The sequence below is a fragment of the Acinonyx jubatus genome, chromosome X (genome assembly GCF_027475565.1).
Source record: "Acinonyx jubatus isolate Ajub_Pintada_27869175 chromosome X, VMU_Ajub_asm_v1.0, whole genome shotgun sequence".
Classification (NCBI taxonomy): domain Eukaryota; kingdom Metazoa; phylum Chordata; class Mammalia; order Carnivora; family Felidae; genus Acinonyx; species Acinonyx jubatus.
The window spans coordinates 42,119,699-42,138,392 of NC_069389.1; positions in this window are offsets into that span (position 1 = coordinate 42,119,699).

The following is an 18,694-nucleotide window of genomic DNA, read 5'->3' on the forward strand; positions in this document are numbered from 1 at the left end:
ATAAAAACAAGAAAACAAACCAAAAAAACACCCTAAAGAGAGTGAAAATCACAACTTGGGAACAAATTGTGAGAAGATAATTCAAACACATATAACTGATGAAAAGCTCAAACCTAGAACATATAAAAAACTACAAATAGAAAAACCAACAAGGTCGTGCCAACAAGTGTATAAATAAATTATATATCATAGAATGGAATATTGTATGATGAGAATGAAAAATCTACAACAACATGGAGTAGCCTGGATGAATCACACAGACATGATGTCGAGCAAAAGAAGTCAAACAGAAAAATGGGCAAAATGAATCCGTTTACTGGTGGTAAAATTATAAAGAAAAGCAAGAGAATGATTATCACCAAGTCATGATAACGTTTACTTCTATGGGAAGGAGGGACGGATGTAATTGGAAAGGGGCCCAGGAGACTTCTGGAATGTCAATACTGGTCTACAACTTTACCTGGGTGGTTGTTCATGGGTGCACAAGTCATTAATATTCATTGAAATGTACATTTCACAGGCAAAAGAAGAAATTACAACTAAAACAAAACGTAGTGAGTAGTGGCAGTGATATGACTCTCTGGGACTCCTCCACACAAGCTCTGAGTGACCCCAGTTTTTCTTGTCTAGACCACAAAGTGTAGGTGGACTACTTCCTTTAGAACGTCCCCTGGGGTCAAAGTCTTGCATTTAGTCCTGGAGGTTACTGAGGCTCCCTCAACCCTGTCTGTGGAAGTCATGTTTGGGGGTTGTTTATTCTGTGTCTCCTGACACCAGCCATGGGATGGGGACACTCACCTCTTGGGGGATGGAGAGGATCTGTCCATTTTGTCATCAGACGTCGGAGTCCATCTTCCCTTGGACCTCATTCATACATGGTTTTAGAGCCTGGAAGAGTTCATTTAAAAGCCAGAACCCCAAGTCCTGGTATGTGTGACCTTGGGTAGGTCATTTGTCCCCTCCCAGCCTCAGTTTCTCATTCTTTTTGTTAAGTTTTATTTATTTATTTTTAAGAGAGAATGAGAGCAGGCAAGCAGGGGAGAGGCAGAGGGAGAGGGAGAATCTGAAGCAGGCTCTGCATCGCCAGCACGGAATCCGACATGGTGCTTGAATCCATGAACTGTGAGATCATGACCTGAGCCGAAATCAAAAGTTAGACACTCAACTGACTGAGCCACCCAGGCGCCCCCTCAGTTTCTCATTCTTAAAAGGGGGCTTATGCCCTCTGGGCTTTGGGGAAAACATGTGAAATGATGCCACTCATTAGCACTTTGGATTAATCTAGTAATTCAGGCAGTGTAGCAGGGCAGGAAAGAGGAGGGACTCAAGAGTGGTACAGTTCAGGACTAAATTGCCACCATATCACACGATCAGCAAATTACTCAAGCTCTCTGTGCCTTCCTTTGCTTGTCTGTCCTCAGGGGTAATAACTTTCCCTCCTCACAGGGTTATGGTGAAGGTTACATAAGATAATATGTCAGTTATCTAGGGCAGTGCCTGGCTCAGAATAAATAAAACGTCAGCTGTTATCAGCCCCCTCTCGAACTTTTACAATGACTGTCACCCAAGACACCTTGTTCCCACCCTCAAGTGTGTTTATTATTATAGTGGTGGATAATGTCAAAGGTGGAGACCTGCTTGTACCCCAGGCCTGTTCCCTGCCTGCCACCTTGAGAGGTATTGGATCCCCAGACATCCTCCCCAGGGGACCCACACTTTCCTCAGTCTCTCCCTGTATTTGAGGTTAACCAAGGCAACAGGGCCACCACCTCATCCAGGAGCACCATCTTGCAGGGGCCACAGCACTGGGCATTTCTGACAGAAATGGGGACCTGAGAGGGAGGAAGGAAGGGTATGAGGTGTTTTCTCACCTAGTAGTTTCCTATTAATGATGTAACAAATTTACAACAAACTTAGTGGCTGAACAACACAAATGTATTATCTTAACAGTTCTGGAGATCAGGAGCCTCACAAGGTGTCTGTGGGGCTGTGTTCCTTCTGGAGGCTCTAGGGGAGAATCTATCCCCTTGCCTTTTCCAGCTTCTAGAGGCTGCCTGTGGTCTTTTGGTTCATGGCTCCTTCCTCCATCTTCAAAGCCAGCAATAGCCAGTTGAGTCTTTCTCACATCACTCTGACTCTTGGGGCACTGGGTGGCTCAGTCAGTTGAGCGTCTGACTTCAGCTCAGTTCATGATCTCATGGTTGTGGGTTCGAGCCCCATATTGGGCTCACCGCTGTCAGTGCAGAGCCTGCTTCAGATCCTTTGTCCCCCTCTCTCTCTGCCCCTGACCCACTCGTGCTCTCTCTCTCTCTCTCTCAAAAATAAACATTTAAAAATGTAAAAAAAATCACTCTGATTCTCTCTGTCCTGCCTCCTTCCTTCACTTATAAGAACACTTATGATTACATTGCACCCAGTCAGGTAATTCGGGATACCCACCCCCCCTTCTCAAAATGCTTAACTTAATCACATATGCAAAGTCCCTTTTGCCATGTAAAGTGATATATTCCAGGTCCTACGGTTTATGATGTTGATATCATTTGGGGGCCATATTCTGCCTAGCACAGACCCCCCCCCCCCAACCAGGCCCCTGTGGTCACTGCCACACTGAGGCCACAGAGTTGGGCAGATGGAGTTTACCCTTGAAGGGAGCTAGGTACCCATCCTGAAGGGACAACAGCATGTCACCAGATAATTAAGACTGAGTGATTCTTGTAATAATAGCAATAACAACACTATCAGCATTTACTTCCCAGTTACTCTGTGCCAGACACTGGGATGATCATTTTACGTGAATCATGCTTTTCTCACACCAATGCCACGATGTAAATTCTACTTTTATCACGAGTGTACAGACGAAGACACTGAGGCCCCGAGTGTCTTGTGTGTTCTCATCGGTCCTGAGCACAGTCCTTTGATGTGGCTTCCCTGATCTTCCTCTGTCTCCTCCTCCTTGTTACTAGGCCCAGGATCTTGATCTCAGAGTGGCCCCTGCTCTCTGACCTTGGGTCTCAGTTGTCAGCTCAGCTGTCATCTGACCACATAGTACAACCCCTCCACTTGCTGTTCTGGATGTCTGGGGTCCAGGGGAGTCCAAGTTTTAACCTGAGCTTCCTGCTAAGGCAGTGGCCTTTTCTTTTAATTCTGGGAAGTGTGACTGAAGCCGTGTTCATACGGTGGAGGTGTTAGTGTCACCAGGTACAGCTCAGCCACTGACTGTCCACGATAAAACCTTTACCAGCAGGGGGCGACTCCTCTTCAAGACCAGGGATGCCTCGGGGAAGAAGACAGGAAAGACAGAGGCTTAAACATTCTTATGTCAGAGGGTCACAGGCTTCTGGGTGTGTGAGCCCCAAGTTTGGGTGTCCCTCAGAGCCTCCCTCTCTGCATGTGGACAGCTGAGGGCAGCCTAGGGTCGGCTCTGCGTCTTCCTCCTGGAGAACCCTGGTCTTAGTCACTACAAATGGCCTTCGTCTTTCTCCTGCTCTTCCTCCTACCAGAAGCTCGGTTCTGTGGTTAAAGGGAGGGTCTCATATTTGTAATATTTTTCTCATTGCAAGGTTGCATTTTAGTTTTTCCTTCCACAAGGTGGACTGGCTCTGTGGCCTTGACCACAGGGCAGGTTGGGCCATAGCTTGTCCTGAAGGCACTGGCACATCCCCAGCAGAGCCTGCGTTTAGGAAAAGGCCCCTAGGTCCCATTCAGATCCTGACCAGCTACCAGCTCTGCCTCCATCCAGGGACCTTCCAGAGTCTGAATGCTGGGTCTACAACCCCTAGCTGGGGCGAGTAGAGGCACCAGGGCTGCTGGCCTGGGGGAGTTACAGGCCTGGTGGATGAGGCAGCAGAAACACTCTGTATGGCTTGAGGGGATGTATGGCTGTGGGGTGAAGAATGACCCACCCATATCTGCCCACAGACCTGCTACAGGCTTGCAGACCCAGCTCCTGCCCTCCATGGGTCTCTGTCTCCTCATCTGCACAATGGGCAGGAGTCTTCCCACACATAGGGGATGCTCATGAATGGAACGGGGTCTGGAGTGATGAGAAAGGAGATTTGGCCCAAGAGAAGGAGGAGCAGGTCACAGTTGCTGCAGGGAGACCTAACTTGGGTCTCCTCAGGCACAGCCAGGGGCTGCCCGCCTCGAATTGCTCAGGGCAGTCAGACAGGTGGGAAGCTCTGAAATCAGAACTGTGGGCCAAGGTCCAGTTGAGGTCCTCTCTGGCCGCTTGTGTGCTTCCTGTTTGTTCTTACCTGTGCCTGCAGGGATCCCAAGATGAGCTCAGGGAGCTCACTACCTCACTGGTAACTGTGACCCATCAGCAGTCATTAGAGTCGTGTGTCATCTTCACAACCGACCCCCATTAACACTAGTGTAACTTGTTCAAACAGTGGCTCACATGTTCTGAAATGGTTTTGATGATGTGTCATTATTTATTACAGCCAGAATTTACTCAGTCACTCTTCTACTGAATGGATAGGTAGTGTATGATTTAGGTTTTTGCCATCTCATACTACTTGTGGCAAGCATTCCAGGACATACAATAGTGGTCATAAAATAACTCTATTTGTAGTAGCTAAACACTGGAAACAACCCAATTATAACACTAACAGGAAAACAAATAAATACACTGTGGCAGTTTCTTTGTTTTTTACTTTTTTTATGTTTATTTATTTTGAGATGGGGGGAGGGAAAGAGAGAATCTCCAGCAGGCTCTGCACCATCAGTGCAGAGCCCCACGCAGGGCTTGAACCCACAAAACGTGAGATCATGACCTGATCCGACGTCGGTCACTTAACTGAATGAGCCACCCAGGTGCCCCCATTGTGGCAGTTTCACAGCATGCAATACGGCACAGCTCTGAGAACGAATGAACGAAACCCACAGAGACATAACACTAAACAGGACACGCTATACGATAATTTTTTAAAAATAAATATCAAGGTAGCAAAAATGTAAAAATGACTTTGCGGTTCTGTGATTTTTTGAAGTATATTTATTTTGAGAGAGAGAGGAGAGAGAGAGAAAGAAAGAGAGAGAGAGAGAACTAGTAGGGGAGGGGCAGAGAGAGAGGTGGGTACAGAGGATCCAAAGCAGGCTCTGGGCTGAAAGAAGAGAGCCCCAATGTAGGGCTCGAACTCACAAACTGTGAGATCATGACCTGAGCTGAAGTTGGATGCTTAACCAACTGAGCCACCCATGTGCCCAGTTTCTGTGATTTTTAGCACATGTGTAGATTCATGTAACCACCACCACATTCAGGATGTTCCATCACCTTATAGAGCTCCTTTGTGCAGTCCCTTCATAGTCATACCTTCACACACAAATATGTCCAATTGACAGTTTATGAAGGTGTGTCTATCCTTGTGCCAGTACCACACCATCTTGGGATTATTGTAGCTTTATGGTAAGTCAAAATCCATGTTAGTGAGGCACCTGGGTGGCTTGGTTGGTTAAGCATTCGACTCTTGATCTCGGCTCAGGTCATGATCTCACAGTTTGTGGGTTTGAGACCCAGGTAGGACTCTACACTGACAGTGTAGAGCCTGCTTGGGATTTTCTCTCTCTTCTTCTCCCTCTTCCCCTCCCTTGCTCATGTGCTTGCTCTCTCAAGAATTAATTAATTAAAAAAAGTTTTAAAAAGTCTATGTTTGCCCTCCAATTTTGTTCTTCCTTTCCAAAATTACTTTGACAATTCTAGTTTCTTTGTTTTTCCACATACATTTTATTTATTTATTTAGAGGGCACAAGGGAGTGAGGTGCAGAGAGAGAGAGAGAGAGAGAGAGACAGAGAGAAGCGGGGCTCACCCGAAGTGGGGCATGAGCTCATCCTGTGTGGGACTGAAACTCACGAAATGTGAGCTTCTGACCTGAGCCAAAGTCAGATGCTTAATGACTGAGCCGCTTAGGCGCCCCTCCATGTAAATTTTAGAATTGAGTAATCTGTATCCACCAAAAAATCCTACTGTGATTTTGATTGGAATTGCATTAAATGTATAGATCAATTCGGGGACAATTAACATCTTAACTATATTGAATCTGTCAACCTGCATACATAGTCTGTTCATTATTTAGGTTTTTTATTTCTTTCATCAGCTTCTTGTAGTTTACAACATCCACAGATCCTGTACATGTTTGGTTAGATTTTTTTTTGAGGAGCTATTGTAAAATAGTATTGTGTGTGTATGTGTTTTTTAAAATTTCAGGTTTCGTTGATAGGGCGCCTGGGTGGCTCAGTCAGTTAAGCCTCTGACTTTGACTCAGGTCATGTTCTCACAGTCCGTGGGTTCAAGCCCCTCACTGGGTTCTGTGCTGATAGCTCAGAGCCTGGAGCCTACTTAGGATTCTCTCTCTGCCCCTCCCCCATTCACACTCTGTCTCTCAAAAATACACATTAAAATAAATAAATAAATAAATAAATAAATAAATAAATAAAATTTCAGTTTTCATTGTTCATTGCTAGTATACAGAAATATGCTTGATTTGTGTGTGCTGAATTGGTAGTCTGCAATGTTGCTAGCCTCACATATTAGCTCCAGTACTTTACTATGCAGATTATCATGTCATCTGAGAATTGGGGTCGTTTTTATTTCTTCCTTCCCAATCTGTAAACCATTGATGACTTTTTCTTGCCCTTCTGCGCTGGCTAGGATTTCCAATACAATGTTAAATAACCAGGGTGAGAGTGGACATTCTTTTTCATTTCCAATCTTAGGGAAAAATCATTATCATGAGCTGCCCTGGTAGACAACACTGCAGTGTTGTGTTATTGCAGTTCGTTGCTGGGAGGATGAATTGCGTGACTCCACTGTGAAACAACTCTTTGAGTCTTGTGCTGCTTTCCTTTGCACTTCACCCCATGCACTTAGTGATTTTACTTAGTATCCTTAAGTCATAATAAATCTTAGCCTTGGGTACTTCTATATGCTAAGTTCTGTGAATCCTTTTTGCAAATAATTGAACCTGGGTTGGTATCAGGGACCCCAACACAAGCGCATACACATTATACATTATTATGTATTCTTGGTGGATTTTTATCAGTTAGTAAAATCTCTCTTTACCCCTGGTAATGTTTTTGGTTCTGCAGTTTATTTTGTCAGCAATTAATAGACTCCCTTGAGCTTTTTTTTTTTTTTTGGTATGTTTATCTAGTATATCTTTTTTTCATCCTTTTATGTTGGCTTACCTACATCATTCTCTTTAGAGTGAGTTTATTGTACATAGCATATGGTTGGGTCGCGCTGCCTTTTTTTTTTTTTTTTTTTTAGGAAAAAAATCCATCCTTAAAATATTTGACTTTGATCATTTGCAATGTAATTACTAGTAGATTTGGATTTTTACTATTGTGTACCATTTGAATTTATACTATTGTGTACCAAGTATACCATTTTTATCATTTTCTATTTTTTCCTGTTTTTTGTCTCTCTGCTTTTTGCTTTCCTTTGGGTTATTTGAACATTGCTTAGAATTCCTCTTAAATTTATCTATTGTGTTTTTGACTGTATGTCCATATACTTTTAAGAGTGATTTGTCTAGGAATTAAAATATACATGCTTTTCTTAAGACTACTAAAAATAAGGGGCGCCTGGGTGGCTCAGTAGGTTAAGCGTCCGACTTCGGCTCAGGTCATGATCTCGCAGCTGGGGAGTTCAAGCCCCGCGTGGGGCTCTGTGCTGACAGCTCAGAGCCTGGAGCCTGTTTCAGATTCTGTGTCTCCCTCTTTCTCTGACCATCCCCTGTTCATGCTCTGTCTCTCTCTGTCTCAAACATAAATAAATGTTAAAAAAAAAGACTACTAAAAATAAATATTTTTACCATTTCACATGGAATGTGGAAATCTTACCACCATTTTTGTTCTGTATGCTCTCTTTATCTTAAATATTATATCCCCATATATTGAAACCCGATCAGATGATGTCTTAATTTTAAAAATGTTTTATTTATTTATTTATTTATTTATTTATTGAGAAAGAGAGAGAGAGAGAGAGAGCCTGAGCAGAGGTGGGGTGGAGAGAGAGGGAGAGAAAGAATCCCAAGCAGGCTTCATGCTGCCAGCACAGAGCCTGACTCGGGGCTTGAACCCACAAACCGTGACATCATGACCTGAACTGAAACCAAGAGTCAGACACTTAACCTACTTAGCCACCCAGGCACACCATAATGATGTCTTAACTTTTAATTTTTGCTTTCCATCCTCAAATATAGCTTAATCAATCCAAAAGGAGAACAGTCTATTGCATTTAGCCATATATTTACCCATTTCTGTTTTTTCTTCATTCCTGATGTTCTTCCTGATATGCTTCCTGATATTGCTTCCTGATATTCCTGATATGCTTCCTCCTATCATTTTTCTTCTGTCTGAATTTCAACCAGAATTCTTTTAGATCTGCTACCAACACATTCTCTTTGTTTGCCTTCATCTCTGAATGTCTTATTTATTTATTTTTAATGTTTATTTATTTATTTTTTGAGACAGAGAGAGCCAGAGCATGAGCAGAGGAGGGGTAGAGAGAGACAGAGGGAGACACAGAATCTGAAGTAGGCTTCAGGCTCTGAGCTGTCAGCACAGAGCCCGACGTGGGGCTTGAACTCACCAGCTGCGAGATCATGACCTGAGCCGAAGTCAGAGGCTTAACCGACTGATCCACCCAGGCGCCCCTATCTGTGAATGTCTTTTTTACAGATTCATTCCTGAAGGACATTTGGCTGGATGTAGAATTCTGGGTTGGATGTAGAATTCTGGGTTGACAGTTCTTTACTTTCAGTACTCTTTTTATTTTTTAAAGTTTTAATTTATTATTTAGAGCAAGAGTGGGAAAGGGGCAGGGAAAGAGGGAGAGAGAGAATCCCAAGCAGTCTCCGAGCTGTCAGCACAGAGCCTGACACAGACCTAAATCCCACAAACCATGAGATCATGACCTGAGCTGAAATCAAGAGTTGCATGTCTAACTGACTGAGTCACTCAGGCATCCTTATTTTTATTTTTTTTAATTAATTAATTAATTTATTTATTTATTTATTTTGAGAGAGAGAGAGCGCGCACAAACAGGGGAGGGTCAGAGAGAGAGGGAGAGGGAGGGTCTCAAGCAGGCTCTGTGCTGTCAGCCTGGGCCTGATGCAGGGTTCGAACTCCCACGAACTGTGAGACCATGACCTGAGCCAAAATCAGGAGTCAGAGGCTTAAGTACTTTAAAAATGCCATGGAGAGGGGGGTCCTGGGTGGCTCAGTCAGCTGAGCGTCCGACTCTTGATCACAGCTCAGGTCATGATCCCAGGATCATGGGATCGAGTGCCACTTCAGGTTCTGTGCCAAGCATGAGCCTCCTTAAGATCCTCTCTCTCTCTGCCCCTCTCCGCTGTGCATGTGCATGCTCTCTCCCTAAAAAACAAAACAAAACAAAACAAAAAACTAAAACTTTGGAATACTTCCTACTGGCCTCCATGCTTTCTTTTTTAATGTTTATTTATTTTTGACAGAGAGAGAGAGAGACAGAGCATGAGCAGGGGAGGGGCAGAGAGAGAGGGAGACACAGAACACAAAGCAGGCTTCCAGCTCTGAGCTGTCAGCACAGAGCCCGACACAGGGCTCAAACTCACAGGCCCCAAGATCATGACCTGAGCTGAAGTCGGATGCTCAACCGACTGAGCCACCCAGGCGCCCCTGGCTTGCATGCTGTCTGATGAGAATTCTACAGTCATTCAGATCATTGTTCCCTTATAAATAATGCATCCTTTTTCTCTGGTTGCTTGCAAGAGTTTTTTTGTTTGTTTGTTTGTTTGTGGATTTCAGAGTTTGATTATGATGTGTCTGGGCATGGGTTGTTTGGGTCTATCCTGTTTGGTGTTTGCTGAACTCCTTGGTTTGTAGGTTTATGACTTTTGCCAAATTTGCAAAGTCTCCAGCAATTATTACTTTAAAAATATTTTTAATCATCATACTCTTTCACCTCTCCTTTTGGGTTTCTGATTATAAAAGCTATAGATGTCGTAGTATTTTGCCACAGGTCCTTGAGATTTTGTTCGTTTTTCTCTCAATCTCTTTTTCTCTGAGTTGTTTTGATTTAATAATTTCTGTTGTTCTATCTTCAATAACCATTTTATCATCTTCATTCTGCTCCTGAAACCATCCAAGTGAGATTTTTATTTGGTTATCATATTTTTCACTTCAACAAGAACATGAATCATATTGGGGCACCTGGGTGGCTCAGTCAGTTAAACATCCGACTTTAGCTCGGGTCATGATCCCACAATTTGTGAGTTTGAGCCCTGCATTAGGCTCTGCACTCTCAGAACAGAACCTGCTTCAGATCCTCTGTCTCCTTCTCTGCCTCTCCTTTGCTTGCACTCTCTCTCTCAAGAATAAATAAATAAACATTAAAAAAAAGTCCACTGTGAAAAGATAGGTCTACCAAAGCATGGCTATTTAATTTTGTTTATTTATCTATTTTATTTTATTTTATTTTATTTTATTTTATTTCAAAGAATGGTTATTTTATTGAGAGAGCAAGAGAGAAAGAGAGAATGAGAGAGAGAAAGAGCGAGCTTGAGTGGGGGATAAAGGCAGAGGGAGAGAGAGAGAAACCCAATCAGGCTCCACGCTCAGCATGGAGCCCAATGGCAGGGCTCTACCTTACGATCCTGGGATCATGACCCAAGCTGAAATCAAGAGTCAGACGCCCAACTGACTGAGACACCCAGGTGCCCCAAAGCATGGTTGTTTTAAATAGAATCAGGCTTTTAAAATATTGAAGTATATCTCCTTTTATCAACTGTGGGTGAAAGAGGCAGGGGCCAAGTGCATTGGACATCCTGCGACTTTCTCAAAGGGTGAAGGTCTATGAGTTTCAAGGGGCTTGGTCTGAGATTTAGAAGGACCAACGGCAATGCTTTCAGCCAAGGTATTTGGAAGGTGTGTACGAATTTTGCCAATTGAGTCCTAATAGTGCCGTTAATGCATTCAACTAACACTGAGGACTACGGATGGTATGCACAATGAAAGTGTAGTAAAACCAGCCAAACAGCACAGACTCATCCAAGAATCTGACTAGTAAAATGGGTTCTTCAATCATTATGAAGTTCAAGAGAGGTTCCCCAGGTTGGAATAATCCTTTCCAACAGAATTTTAGCCACAGAAGGAGCAGTGGCCTGTCAAAAAGGGAAAGCTTTGGCCCAGTGAGAAAATATACAAACCATGACTAAAACATAGTTAAATCCACAAGACAAAGGAAACTATATGAAACCCATTCATGTGAACAGATTTCCCTGGATTATACTTTGGACAGGTGAGATAAGTGAGGCACTTTTAAAAAACTTTTAACTCTAGCTGGTTAACATACAGTGTTATGTTAGTTTCAGGTGTGCAATACAGTGACTCAATAATACCTTACACCACCCAGTGGTCATCACAACTGTACTCTTTAATCCTCATCACCTAGTTCACCCTTGCCTTCACCACCTGCTCTCTGGCACAGGTAGGCACTTTTTGTGGCCTTTTTAATATTTCCTCACCAATATTGGTTCATGAACACTTTTTATCAGAACCGTTTCATCAGTAGACTGATGGTTTAATACATCTACAGTGGTAAAGCAGAGAGAATTATAGAATTTGTGGTAGGGCCGGATTGTTATTTGGTCCAAACCACAGTTCTGTTTTTATTTTTATTATTTTTATTTTTTAATGTTTTGTTTATTTTTGATAGAGAGAGCACGAGCGGGGGAGGGGCAGATAGAGGGACAGAGGATCTGAAGTGGGCTCTGCACTGACAGCAGTGAGCCCAATGTGGGGTTTGAACTTACGAACCTCGAGATCATGACCTGAGCCCAAATTGGTCACTCAACCAACTGAGCCACCCAGGTGCCCCCAGAGTTCTCTTTTTATTTTATTTATTTATTTTAATGTTTATTTATTTTCGAGAGACAGGGCGTGACTGGGGGAGGGGTAGAGGGAGACAGAGACACACAATCCAAAGCAGGCTCCAGGCTCTGAGCTGTTAGCACAGAGCCTGATGTGGAGCCACTGGCTGAGCCACCCAGGCAACCCCAGAGTTGTCTTTTTATGTTGAACCAACAATTAATAGATTTCCAATATTGTTTTTCCCTCTCTGGGGCCAATTGTCGGGTGTCTCTTGTCAATTATTCCAAATTAGCATTTGGGAGAACATCCTTTGGACTATGACAAAGGTTGGCTATTGGTTTTCTTGAGGGCAGTATTTTTGGTGGAAATAACAGCGAGGTAGTTTCCTTTGGTCTCCAAGAAGTTGAGTCTGCTATGCCCAGGAACATTAATAATAGCCAGAGCAGCTGGCAAATGTATGGCATCTAATACATTTTGGACATAAGAGCCATTTAAAATTTTATCCCCATTGGAAGTAAGGAAATCTCATTTCCATAAAGTTCCACAGTCATAAGCTACCCAAAAGGCATACTGACTATTGGTATAAATGTTTGTGGTTGTACCCTTGGCTAAGGTACAAGCTTGAGTAAGGGCGTTTAACTCTGCTGGGCTGAAGTAGCCAAAGGTAAAGGTGTTGTTTTGATGACTTCAAAAGGAGTTACAATAGCATACCCAGCACAATATCAACCATTTTCATCCTTTAAGTAAGAACCATCAGTAAGCCATGAAAAATCTACATTGGTTAGAGGAGTTTCCTGTAAATTGTCACAGGGAGTCAAAAGGTGATTGGTCAACATTAAGCAGCTGTGAAGGGTTTCTTCTGGATCTAAACATGGTCCTTGTTCCAAGATCAGATGCCCTAACTATAGAACCTGATCTTGAGCAAGCTGCAATTTTTCCTTGGAGACCTTATGTCCCTTTAAGGACCAAAGTTTTGACAAGTAGATGCTATCCTCGGTGAAGAGGTTTGAGAAGGGGAACAGAGAAACAAATTATCTATGTATAGTAACAAAGTATAGCCTACAGAAACTTTATATCATCCAAATCAGCTTTTAAGGTTTGTGAAAAATAATAACTCTCCGTGAAATCATGGGACTTTACTGTCCAGGTGTATTGCCATTTTTCCCAAGTGAAAGCAAAAAGATACTGGTTATCTTTAGTAACTGGAATACTAAAAATGCACTGCATATATAAATTACAGTGAAATATTTGCTTTCAGTGGGAATGGATGTCAGTAGCACACTGGTGTTAAGGAACAACAGGAAGTCAATGGGTAACAATGTTATTTATTACTCCAAGGTTCTGGACAAATTTATCCTCAGCCATTGGGTTTTCTCACAGGTAAAATAGGGGTACAACAGGAACTAGTGCAGGGGCTAATGAGGCTCTGAACCTTGTAATCTAGTATGGGGTTGCCTTGAAGGGTATCTTTATTTATAGGGATTGATTAATTCTAGGGAGAGGTTTTTGAGGGATCTCTTTGAATCTCAGTGGGGCCTACAATGTCGATTCTGCCAATATCAGTTGAAGATTGTGCCCATAAAGAGGATAGTAGCTGATCTAATAGGAACAAATGATCGGAGTCCATGGACTCAGTTACAACGCCATCAGAGATAAAGCAAATGAAAGATGTCAAAGAGTCATTTAATTACCCTGGTTGGCTATTTTAATTACCACTGTCAAATTCTGGAATTATTTCCCCCTTTTGGGAGAAATAAATTCTGGCATGATACTTTTCTGAGAAATCTCAGCCCACTGAATGAATAGGGGTGGAGGATCTACAGAGGAAAGGGTGTGCAGCCCTCAAAGGGTCTCAACAAAAGGGAACAGGTTCAGAGACAAGAACCTGTTGAGGTTTATTAGAGACCTCCACTATTTGAACTGTTTTTGTACTCCAAGGCAGGGGCTGCTTTATAACAGTAGGATTGAACATCAAGAGTGTAGTTCTGGTGCCTATAAAGACAAACTGAGATTCATTCCTAGAAAGTGGTTTTTCTGAGTCGATTAAGAAGGAAGAGCCCGTGTAGTTCCTCAGTGCCCTGTCACTGGAAATTAGGAAGACATTGGAAAGGCTGGTTAGAGGGCTGAAAGCACTTGTAGTGCTTACATCTATAGCAGTCTTTTTTCCAATGCCCTGGTTCTTTGCAATACTAGCAGAAACAAAGCATTTTGGTTTTGTTTGGGGGCCTTTATTTGCTGGAGTTGAAAGTTGAGAATTTTAGCAGTGACTCATCTAGGGTGTGAGCAAGCTGGTTTGGCAAGTTAACTAAACCTGGAGAGGACATAGTTTCCCATTCCATCCTGGTCCTTTTAACTAAAAAAAATAAAGATCTTGGTTCAGCCCATTAATAAACGTGGAATTAAACGCAACCCAGTGGATTCAACATCTAGCAGAAAAACAGGGTTTTCTTTGAAAGCAATCTGAAGTCGATTTTAATAGTCATGAATAGGTTCATCAGGCTTTTGTGTGCAAGCCTGAATTTTGTTCCAATCAACGGTCTTAGGAAAAGCTACTGTAATTGATTAGTGGAGATTTTTGGTGAGTGTTCTAGGATCTTGCCAAAAGTTAGGGGTTTATTCCTCTAAATACCTTTCCAGATGTTTCCATCAGGCTAGCTTCATCCAATGTTTGGCCTGGTCTTCACCAACAAACATGTGGACTAATTGATATAAATCTGAGAAACTAAGGTTGGTAAAAGTTTGATGACTATGTTACATTCTTCAACAAACTTATGGGGGTCCTCAGTCACTTTAAGAAACTCTTTAACTATAGCCCCCAACTTGGCCTTAGTCCAGGGAACATAAGAAATTTAAGGTTTAATTTGGATCCCCAAAAGGTTTAATTTTAAAACATTTTATTTTATTTTATTTTATTTTATTTTGAGAGAGAGAATGCAAGCAGGGGAGAGGGGCAGAGGGGGTGAGAGAATCTTAAGTAGGCTCCATGCTCAGTGCTCGATCTCATGACCATCAGATCATGACCTGCGCCGAAATCAAGAATCATATGCTCAATCAGTTGAGCCACCTAGGCACTCCAACAAAGTTTAATTTTAAGGGAGGCAGGTTTGGGGGCACCTGGGTGGCTCAGTTGGTTGAGTGTCCGACTCTTGATTTTGACTCAGGTCATGATCCCAGTGTCCTGGAATTGAGCCCTGTGTCAGTGTCTGCTACATGTCAAGGGACAAAGAAAACAGAGGACGGAAAAAGGTCTTAGAAGCCCTTCAGTTACTTCCTTCAATTGTTTATTTGCTTCAGTTAATTTAGAAATAATATTTTGCAATGAGATAAATTTAGAAACCTGAGAATGTTTTGAAACCTCAAGGTACCAATTAAAATAGGCATCCCATTCAGTTTTTGGTTGTTTGTTTCAGTTTAGTTTTTTTGAACTGTGGTTTTATTTATTTATTTATTTATTTATTTATTTATTTATTTTAAAAAATTATTTATTTATTTTGAGGCGAGGAGGGACCGAGAGGCAGAAGGAGATCGTGAGAATCCCAAGCAGGTTCCACAATGTCAGTGCCAAGCCCAATATAGGGTTCAAACCCACGAACCACGAGATCATGACCTAAGCCAAAATCAAGAGTAGGATGCTTAACTGACTGAGTCACCCAGGCACCCCAATGGCTTTCTAATTTACTTTTGAGGAAAAAAAGTTTTGGGAGATCAAAAGTCTCCATAATGGCCACTGGTATTCTAAATTACTTTTGGCTAAGTTGGTCCATTTAGTTAGAAATGCACATGAGGAGGGAACTGCAGTTTTTTAACATGAAACCAACCAGGGTACCAGAAAGAGGGGAGCACCTCCCATTTCTTAGAGGTTTTTGAGGAACAGCTTTGTTCCAGAAGGAATCAGACCAAAGGCCAGCACAATTCCAACAGGAACAGTCCAGTCCCCAAAAGGATATGACCAAAGGCTAACATAGTTCCAACAGGCACAATTCCAATAGGAACAAGTCTGGTTCTGAAAAGGAGTTTGATCAAAGGCCAAAGAATATTCTCAGAAAGGACAAATCTTTATTTTTATTTTTTTAATGTTTATTTATTTTTGAGAGAGACAAAGAGTGCAAACAGGGGACAGGCAGAGAGAGAGAGAGAGAGGGACAAAGAGTCCGAGGCAGGCTCTGCACTGACAACAGCAAGCCTGATATGGGGCTCGAGCTCATGAACCATGAGATCATGACCTGAGCCAAAGTTGGATGCTAAACTAACGGAGCCACCCAGGCATCCCAGAAAGGACAAATCTTTAAAATGATCCCAAATAAAGCCTGGAGAGCGCAAAACACAAACCAAGCAGAACTTGAATCCAGGAGAAAACTTACCCTTAAGCTCTAGGGTTGGCAAGAAAGCAGGGAACTCAATTGGCTTTGTGGATACCAGCACATGTATTGCTTACCAGTCTTGAAGTTGTTGGGAGTCTTCTCTGGATCTCACTTCTGATCACCAAATAGTGTTAACGTTAAAAATAAAACTGTCAGTTATTTTATCAGCAAAAAATGGATTTATTCAGGAAGAACAGAAATGAAACTTGGGACACGCAAGCTATGGAAAAACCATAGGCAAGTTGGGAGAACAAAGGAGAAGAATGCTCTTTTATAGAGGAAAATGGGGAGTTGGGAGACAAAAAGTCCACCGAAATAAAGTAGGATTTCCAAGTGTAGTGGTTTTTCATTGGCTGAGTTGTGACAGTCTTTCATTGGCTGGGCTGTTGCTGAGAGGAGAAAACGTTTCTTTACTGGGGTAGTAAGACAGTATGGACTTACAAAGTACCTTCCTTCATGTTGGGGTCTAGAATTAAGGAGATGTGATAGGGTAAGATCTCCCCCTTCTGGCTTCTTGCCTCCGTTTTAGTGAGGTTTCCCATTCTTAATGTTCACACAGCCTTTTCTGCATTGGTGTCCATTGATTGCCTTTCTCATGCAAGTTGAGAATTTTTCTTGGTTCTTCACATTCTGAGTAATTTGAATTATATTCTGGACATTTTGAATATTAGATTATGAGACTAGTGGTCTTGTGTAAACATATTCCTATGGAATATGTTTCCACTTCTATGTCAGCAGGCCTTCTCTCTCTCTTCAGAGGCAGGCACAGTAGCCCTTGTCCTTGTGGCTGAGGTCAGGATAAGGGAAGAAGGTGGGCCTCGCAGGGGAAGGGATTAGATGAAAATGGGGTGAGTCTAGGGGGCATGATTTTAGGTATCTGGATCCTGGAGGCACCAGAAAATTCCAGCAAAGGGCAGCTTTGGGAATCCTAAGTAGGCTCCAGATAAATGGGTGGGAAGCACCCACCCTCCCTGCACATGTGGACCAGTGCACATGCCCAGTGCTGCATGCCTTCTAATTGGCCATTAGTGTGGGGCGTGTGCATTGCATACCTCATGCTGATTTATGCTGGTGGCACTTTACCTTGTGATTTCTTTCTCTCTGCCTGAGACTCAATCTGTAGGTCCCCAGATAAGTTCTCCCAGGAGTTTAAATGTGAGTGGGTGTGAGGAGGGAGCCAGTGAGCTTCAGACACTAGAGTCTGTGTAGTTCCTGGATTATTAGAAGAAATGTCCTCAAGGTCATCAACCTCTTCACAGGTGCAGCAGCTGCCATTGCCTTTGATACCATTTCAGGCCAGGACAAGGGAGAACAGCAGTCTTCAGATGGGAGGGCGTCAGAGAAAGACGGGAAAATCTTAGGGTCATGATTTGAGGTATCTTGGTCCTAGAGGGCGCAAGAACTGCAGATAGAGGGCTGATTCAAGAATCTTCAGTGGGGTGAGGGAATGGGAAGCCCTTGCATACATGGCAGGCACAGGACTCAGTGCACCTGCCTAGCACCATGTGCTTTCCCATCAGCCATTGGCCTGGGGTGTGTGCAACGCAGGCCGCATTTTACCGTCTGGATTTTTTCTTGCTGTTTGAGACTCAATTGGTTGGTCGCTGGATCAGTCCTCTCAGGAATTTAAGTGTGAAGAGGGAGCCAGAAGGCTTTGGGTGAGTAAGGGTGCTGTGGTTCCTGGCCTCCAAATAAGAAGGGTCTTGAGGTCATTGTCCTTCACTTCACAGATGTGGTGGCCGCCATGGCCCTTGATGTCATGCTGGGACTAGGAAAAGTGAGGGTGATGGTTTACAGATGGGGGAGGGGGGGTTAAGATGAAGCTGGGGTGAGTCCTGGTGCATGAGTTGAGATATCTGGGTTCTGGAGGGCCCAGGAACTGCTGACAAAGGGCAGATTCAAGAATCCTCAGTCAGGTGAGGGGATGGGAAGCCCCCACCCACCTGGCACATGCAGGATGCAGTACGCCTGCCCAGCACCACACAATTTTCCATCAGCCACTGGCGCCGGGTGTGTGCAACACGTTCAGGGTGCAGAGCAGTGCAGTTCACGTTTTAAGGTGTGGATTCTTTCTTGCTGTCTGTAACTTAATTGGTAGGTCCCCGGATCAGTCCTCCCAGGAATTTGAGCTTGAAGAGGAAGCCAGCAGGCTGTGGGTGGGTAAGGGTGGTGTGGTTTCTGGCCTCCAAGGAAGAAGGTCCTCAAGGTCTTCCTTTACCTTAGGGTGTTTCAGCCATGGCCATTGTCTGTCTTGGTGAGTGTGGAACAAGAAAGGACAGTGGGGAAGGAGGGTGAGATGAAGACGGGGTGTTTGGGAGGCACGTTTTGAGGTTTCCGGGTCCTGGAGGCACCAAGAATTACTGGCAGAGGGGGCAGATTGAGGAATCTTTAGTGGGGCCCGGATGAAGGAGCGGAGTAAGTCCCCGCCCACCCGGCGCTCGTGGGATGTAGTGCGCCTGCCCAGCGTCATGGGCTTTCT